The sequence below is a fragment of the Pelophylax lessonae genome (genome assembly GCF_965119305.1).
Source record: "Pelophylax lessonae genome assembly, chromosome: 12".
Taxonomy (NCBI): domain Eukaryota; kingdom Metazoa; phylum Chordata; class Amphibia; order Anura; family Ranidae; genus Pelophylax; species Pelophylax lessonae.
The window spans coordinates 198,244,413-198,252,923 of NC_138779.1; positions in this window are offsets into that span (position 1 = coordinate 198,244,413).

The following is an 8,511-nucleotide window of genomic DNA, read 5'->3' on the forward strand; positions in this document are numbered from 1 at the left end:
TGAGACTGACAGATTAGAGGAAAAGCAGGAGGAAATTACAAGTTCATTTAACGAGAGTTTCTTTGATGCTATGGGACCCAAGAAGCTTTAAGACAAACCTAAGTTCATTATAAGAAGAAAAGAAAAAAAAGAAAGAAAAATAGGATTGTGTGTGTGTGTGTGTGTGTGTATATATATATATATATATATATATATATATATATATATATATATATATATATATATATATATATATATATATATATATATATATATATATATATATATATATATATATATAGTGTGTGTATACAGTATCTCACAAAAGTGAGTATACCCCTCACATTTTTGCAAATATTTTATTCTATCTTTTCATGTGACAACACTGAAGAAATTACACTTTGCTACAATGTAAAGTAGTGAGTGTACAGCTTGTATAACAGTGCAAATTTGCTGTCCCCTCAAAATAACTCAACACACAGCCATTAATGTCTAAACCGCTGGCAACAAAAGTGAGTACATCCTGTCCAAATTTGCCCCAAAGTGTCAACATTTTGTGTTGTCACCATTATTTTCCAGCACTGCCTTAACCCTCTTGGGCATGGAGTTCACCAGAGCTTCACAGGTTGCCACTGGAGTCCTCTTCCACTCCTCCATGATGACATCACAGAGCTGGTGGATGTTAGAGACCTTGCGCTTCTTCATCTTGCATTTGAGGATGCCCCACAGATGCTCAGAAGGGTTTAGGTCTGGAGACATGCTTGGCCAGTCCATCACCTTTACCCTCAGCTTCTTTAGCAAGGCAGTGGTTGTCTTGGAGGGGTGTTTGGGGTCGTTATCATGTTGGAATACTGCCCTGCGGCCCAGTCTCGGAAGGGAGGGGATCATGTTCTACTTCAGTATGTCACAGTACATGTTGGCATTCATGGTTCCCTCAATGAACTGTAGCTCCCCAGTGCCGGCAGCACTCATGCAACCTAAGACCATGACACTCCCACCACCATGCTTGACTGTAGGCAAGACACACTTGTCTTTGTACTCCTCACCTTCTGCCACACACGCTTGACCCCATCTGAACCAAATAAGTTTATCTTGACCAGGTTGACATGGTTCCAGTAATCTATGTCCTTAGTCTGCTTGTCTTCAACAATCTGTTTGTGGGCTTTCTTGTGCATCATCTTTAGAAGAGGCTTCTTTCTGGGACGAAAGCCATGCAGACCAATTTGATGCAGTGTGCGGCATATGCTCTGAGCACCGACAGGCTGACCCCCCCCCCCACCCCTTCAACCTCTGCAGCAATGCCGGCAGCACTCATATGTCTATTTCCCAAAGACAACCTCTGGATATGACGCTGAGCATGTGCACTCAACTTCTTTGGTCAACCATGGCGAGGCCTGTTCTGAGTGGAACCTGTCCTGTTAAACCACTGTATGGTCTTGGCCACCATGCTGCAGCTCTGTTTCAGGGTCTTGGCAATCTTCTTATAGCCTAGGCCATCTTTATGTAGAGCAACAACTCTTCTTTTTTTTTTCAGATCCTCAGATTTCTTGGCCATGAGGTGCCATGTTGAACTTCCAGTGACCAGTATGAGTGAGTGAGAGCGATAACACCAAATTTAACACACCTGCTCCCCATTCACCCATGAGACCTTGTAATACTAACGAGTCACATGACACCGGGGAGGGAAAATGGCTAATTGGACCCAATTTGTGCATTGTCACTTAGGGGTGTACTCACTTTTGTTGCCAGCGGTTTAGACATTAATGGCTGTGTGTTGAGTTATTTTGAGGGGACAGCAAATTTGCACTGTTATACAAGCTGTGCACTCACTACTTTACATTGTAGCAAAGTGTCATTTCTTCAGTATTGTCACATGAAAAGAAAAAAATATTTACAAAAATGTGAGGGATGTACTCACTTTCGTGAGATAATGTGTGTAGCCGTTCAAGGCACACAGCTCGGAAGGAACGGCATGGGTGGCCGTTTCTTCAGGGCGCATGCGCGATGACGTCATCAGCTGTATGCAATCTAAATATCTCCTAAATGGTGCAAGTTTAGGAGATATTTACAGTACCTCTAGGTAAGCGTTATAGGCTTACCTATAGGCAAAAGTCATTAAGGGGGGTTTACAACCTCTTTAAATAGGTAGCGCCATAGACCAACCCTTTACACATATACCCTGATACAGTACTCCTACCAAAAGGCGTAAGTTGGAGGCAGCTTACACCTTCATCTCCAGTAGGTACCATAGCACAGGTTCCACCAATTTTTCCTTTTAATTCTCCCCAATGATAAGAGTAAGGAGCATTCTTCCCATTGATCATCACACTAATGTGTCACGAGTTGTAGATTTTTAATTTTTAGCAGGGGTTCCCCAAGACCAGAAATTTATTTTAAGGGTTCCTCTGTGTTGAGAAAGGCTGCCCTAGAATTCTCAATAATGGGAATATTGTTGCATTTTATCACAGTGTGAAATCCAGCATTTTTATATTTTTCTTCAGTGCACACCAACAGGCACATAGACTGCAATAGCATTGGCTGTGTCCTTTCGCTGAGCCTGCGTTGGTCAACTCAGATCTTTGTAGCTCAATGTACAAACTGTCAGTGAATGAGCCCCAAAATGTCAAAGATTGATGAATACGTGCAATTTGTCATTTGTGTTTTTTTTTTTTGACAAGTGTGTGTTGTAGCCGTGTACATAGCACTGCGCGCACACGTGTCACAACAGGCCTGGGATTAAATAATAGCATTGTGTGACCTGGTAAATTTATACCCGCTACACCCAATGTGAGAACAAATGACTGCACCCACTCCCAAACCGCGACATGACGGATATTTTTATTGCCTTTCTCCTTAAAGGAAAACGACACTAGAGATACTTCCGTGAACTTGTATATTATCAGGCTGAGCGCATTTGGACTTTGTTTTTGTAATTGTGATATCTGAAGATGTGAGTGTCTACAGTGTCGGGGGTTGATTTCCTGTAATCAAAGGCATCTATGTGGGGGGAAAAAAAATAAATAAATAATATATATAAAAAAAAAAAAAAAAAATATATATATATATATATATATATATATATATATATATATATATATATATATATATAAATATAATTTTTTTTCCCTAATTTATTTTGGCATAGATGCCTTTAATTCGATATTGATCTAAAATAACTACAAGGCAAAAATAATAATAAAAAAAAAGTTATATATATATATATATATATATATATACATAATTTTACATATATATTGTGTGTGTGTGTGTATGTGTATATATATATATATATATATATATATATATATATATATATATATATATATATATATATAATATTTTTTTTTTTTTTTTTCCCCACTTTTTTTACTTTCTCCATCTTGGTAAATCCACTCCCAGAGCATTCCTCGTTGCAATGACATTTTGATTGCAATCTGGAAGCGTGCATGAGCATATTATTGTCCTGATGGTGACGGAGGGTGGGAAGTATATATGATGCATGTGCCAAAAAAAAATTTAGCAAATCTTGAAAATTTGGTAGAGAAGAAGGGAATACCCAATAAAAGCCAAATCCTCAATATAATCCAGCAGATGCTCAGCAAGGATGCTGATTGCATGCCTAACCTATACATATTGCATAGGGACAATGGGAAGAAAAGAGACAAACTTTAGTGACTCCACATAATAGGACTGTGCGGAGTTCCCGAACAGCACAGGGGGGGTTCCTAGAATCCCTCCTCACCTCCTGAGCGTAATATGAACATAACAAGGCGTTAAATCTGGATGTGAATGGAGGGGATGCATCATTGAGCGCTTATTAAAGGGCCAACAAAGGGAGATGTTTCCGGAGCGATACGGGATAATACGTGGGAGGGTTCTATGAATGCATCATTAGAAGTTTGTACAGATATATACCGAGTCAGTGCCGGCAAGAATTAGACTGGAACCGGTGTGCGTGTGTGCTGCAGGCAATGGTACATGTAGGCTGGCTTTTGTACAAACCTACTACACTCTCCCAGGCAACGCACATACAAACACAAAAAAAGTCAGAACAGGCATTCGATAAGAATTTATAGTACTTCATGTTTTCCACATTTTGTTATGTTACAGCCTTATTCCAAAATGGATTAAATTCATTATTTTCCTCAAAATTCTACAAACAATCCCCCATAATGACAACGTGAAAGAATTTTCTTTGAAATCTTTGCAAATTTATTAAAAAAAAAAAAAAAAAAAAAAATCCCATTTATACAAGTATCACAGCCTTTGCTCAATACTTTGTTGAAGCACCTTTGGTACCAATTACAGCCTCAAGTATTTTAGCTTGCGTGTGCTACAAGCTTGGCACACCTATTTTTGGGCAGTTTCTTCCATTCTTCTTTGCAGGTCCTCTCAAGCTCCATCAAGTTGGATGGGGAGCTGTCAGCGCACAGCCATTTTCAGATCTCTCCAGAGATGTTCAATCGGGTTCAAGTCTGGGCTCTGGTTGGACCACTCAAGGACGTTCACAGAGTTGTCCCATAGCCACTCCTTTGTTATCTAGGCGGTGTGTCTAGGGTCGTTGTCCTGTTGGAAGATGAACCTTCACCCCAGTCTGAGGTTCAGGAGCGCGCTGGAGCAGGTTTTCATCAACGATGCCTCTGTACATTGTTGCATTCATCTTTCCCTCGATCCTGACTAGTCTCCCAGTTGCTGCCACTGAAAAACATCCCCCAGCATGATGCTGCCACCACCATGCTTCACTGTAGGGATGGTATTGGCCAGGTGATGAGCGGTGCCTGGTTTCCTCCAGACATGAGGCTTGCCATTCAGGCCAAAGAGTTCAATCTTTGTTTTATCAGACCAGAGAATTTTGTTTCTCATGGTCTGAGAGTCCTTCAGGTGCCTTTTGGCAAACTCCATGCGGGCTGTCATGTGACTTTTACTGAGGAGTGGCTTCTGCCTGGCCACTCTACCATACAGGCCTGATTGGTGGAGTGCTGCAGAGATGGTTACTCTTCTGGAAAATTCTCCCCTCTCCATGGAGAAATGCTGGAGCTCTGTCAGAGTGACCATCGGGTTCTTGGTCACCTCCCTGACTAAGGCCTTTCTCCCCCGATCGCTTAGTTTGACCGGGCGGCCCAATCTAGGAAGAGTCCTGGTGGTTTCAAACTTCTTCCATTTACGAATGATGAAGGCCGCTGCAATCTTTAGGACATTCAATGCTGCAGACATTTTTCTGTACCTTTTCCCCAGATCTATGCCTCAATGCAACCCTGTCTTGGAGGTCTACAGGCAATTCTATGGACTTCATGGCTTGGCTTGACCTCTGACATGCACTGTTTACTTTGGGATCTTATATAGACAGGTGTGTGCCTTCCCAATCATGTCCAATCAACTGAATTTACTGCAGGTGGACTCCAATCAAGTTGTAGAAACATCTAAAAGATGATCGGTGGAAACAGGATGCACCTGAGCTCAATTTTAAGTGTCATAGCAAAGGCTGTGAATACTTATGTACTTGGGGGTTTTTAATTTTTTAATAAATTTGCAAAGATTTCAGAAAAACTGTCTTTGTGGGGTATTGTTTGTAGAATTTTGAGGAAAATAATGAATTTAATCCATTTTGGAATAAGGCTGTAACATAACAAAATGTGGAAAAAATGAAGCGCTGTGAATACTTTCCAGATGCACTGTATGTATTTTTTCTATCAGTACATCATTTCTGCCCACCTGCATTGCATAGAGAAGCACTGAGACCCAGCGATGACGTCACAATAAAAATAGGTACATAATGTAAACCGGTTACATTTAACCGCTTCAATACCGGGCACTTTTACCCCCTTCCTGCGCAGGCCAATTTTCAGCTTTGAGCGCTGTCTCATTTTGAATGCCAATTGCACGGTCATGCAACGCTGTACCCATACCACATTTTTTAAAAAAAATTTTGAGACAAATATAGCTTTCCTTTGGTGGTGTTTAATCCCCACTGGGTTTTTTATTTTTTTGCTACACGAAAGAAGACCGAAAATGGGGAAAAAAACGAAAAAAAGATTTTTCTTATTTATTAAATTTTGTAACCGAAACTAAGTAATTGTTCTCCTTCACTGATGGGCTGCACTGACGGGCTGCACGGATAGGTGGCAGTGACGGGCTGCACGGATAGGTGGCAGTGACGGGCTGCAGGAATAGGTGGCAGTGACGGGCTGCACGAATAGGTGGCAGTGACGGGCTGCACGAATAGGTGGCACTGACGAGCTGCACGAACAGGTGGTACTGATGGCAACATTAGCCTTTTAATTGGGTGAGGGGTGGGGGGGGAATCGGAGGAGGGAAAATATAATCTGCTTAAACTTCAGCTTTAATGTATCTAACCTTCAAAACTAAACAACTAATAGGTGTCGAATTTGAGGATCGGTTATGTCCTATGACACGTTTTCCAGTCTGGAGGTCAGTGGCGGGTGTCTGTGTTGTCAGGGAAGCATTACTGTCGCTTGTGCTAAAGCATGCAGCTCTGCAGCTGTCGCCACCCTTTGCACACCCATTGCCACAGGGGTGTTTTTCCAGTTAAATATTTTATAAGGCAGAATTATTCTGAAGTCCATTGTTAAAATTGTCACCCTAACACCTTTTATATGTATGACGCTTACTGCTGCAGGGAACAGCCTGTGTCCCCGTGCCGGAGCCGGTTTCCTGTGCTGGAAGGAGAGTAGTAGAGTGTCGCAGGCCTCATGGAACCGTATACCTCTTATTTGTCCCCAAACCCAGCCAGCACTGAAGGAAGCCTGTAGCAGCATTTTCTCTGGGAAAGGCAGGTTTTCAACAAAGCTCTGATACGTATTTTACTAAGGTGGGTAAATCAAGGGGACCCGGGTTTAAATGCCTTTCCAGGAGAAAATGCTGCTACAGGCTTCCTTCAGGGCTGGTTACATAAAGTTCAATTGGTTAGATGACCTTTGCTAATGGGAAGAGCCTGCCCGATTGTGATCTGATGACATCTTTTATTAGAGATCACATGACCAAACGTCTAGACCAGTGGTTCTCCACCACCAGACCATAGCCCACTGTTGGACTGTGGCCTCCAGACAGATGCAGATCCCTAAACCTCTTACCACGCCTCCTAGCTTCCATAGTACCCTCGAGACCCTGCAAGTCCTCAGTGTCCAAAGTGCCTCCCAGTCTTCCTACAATGTCGCTGAGCATGCTGCAGAGTCCCCAGCCCTCCATAGTATCTCCAACAGTGGCCCCCAACCTCTCACAATGCCCCCCAGCTTTCTGCAGAGCCTTTGCCTCTCCACAGTGCCTCCAACCTCCCACAGTGCTCTCAGGTCCCTGAGACCCCTCAGTCTCCATAGTGTCCCACAGACTTCCACAGGCTTATGCAAAGCCACCACTCTTCTAGTGCCCCCAACCATATCCCCACAATGCTCCCAGGCCCTAGAGACCCCTCAACCTCCACAATGCCACCAAGACTTCTGTAGAGCCTTCAACCCTCCATAGTGCCTTCAACAGTGTCTTGCAGTGCCCCCCAACCTTCCACAGTGCCCCCCCCAGCCTTCCACAGTGCCCCTCCATTTTCTGCTGAGCCTCTGCACCTCCATCACGCCCCCAAACCATGCCCCACCATGCTCCAAGGCCCCCGGAGACCCCTCAGCCTTCACAGTGCCCCACAGCCTTCTGCAGAGCCTCCACCTCTTAATTGTGCCCCCAACCTCCAACAGTGATCCCAGCCTTCTGCAGAGCTTCCACCCCTCTATAGTGCCCTCAACCATGTCCACACAGTGCCCCCAGGCCCCTAAGATCCTTCAGCCTCCATAGTGCCCCCCCCCCCAGGCTTCTGTAGAGCCTCCACCCCTCCATAGTACCCCCAACAGTGATCTCCAGCCCCTTCCGGAAACCTCATCCCCTACAGGCCCCCCAACCTTCCACAGAGCCCCCCCAGCCTTCCACAGTGCCCCTCCATTTTCTGCAGAGCCTCCACACCTCCATCACGCACCCAAACCATGCCCCACCATGCTCCCAGGCCCCGGAGACCCCTCAGCCTCCACAGTGCCCCACAGCCTTCTGCAGAGCCTCCACCTCTTTATTGTGCCCCCAACCTCCAACAGTGATCCCAGCCTTCTGCAGAGTTTCCACCCCTCCATAGTGCCCTCAACCATGTCCACACAGTGCTCCCAGGCCCCTAAGATCCTTCAGACTCCATAGTGCCCCCCAGGCTTCTGCAGAGCCTCCACCCCTCCATAGTACCCCCAACAGTGATCTCCAGCCCCTTCCGGAAACCTCATCCCCTACAGGACCCCCACGTTTGCTCCAGAACATACGTTGCCCATCATTTGCCTCCTTTTTGTTGGAGCTTTCTGTAATAAAGATTGTCAAATCCCCTGTAAAACGGATCAATAGAATAGCCAGTAAAAAATCTGCAGAGCCACAGAGGATAGAATATAAGTTTGCAGTTTCTAGGTCCAACTGGGTGCTCGGTGCTCTCTGCTCAGGCTACGTACAGCACAGTGATGATGTAATTTTTACTTTTACAAGGTAAAAACCAGGTTTGAA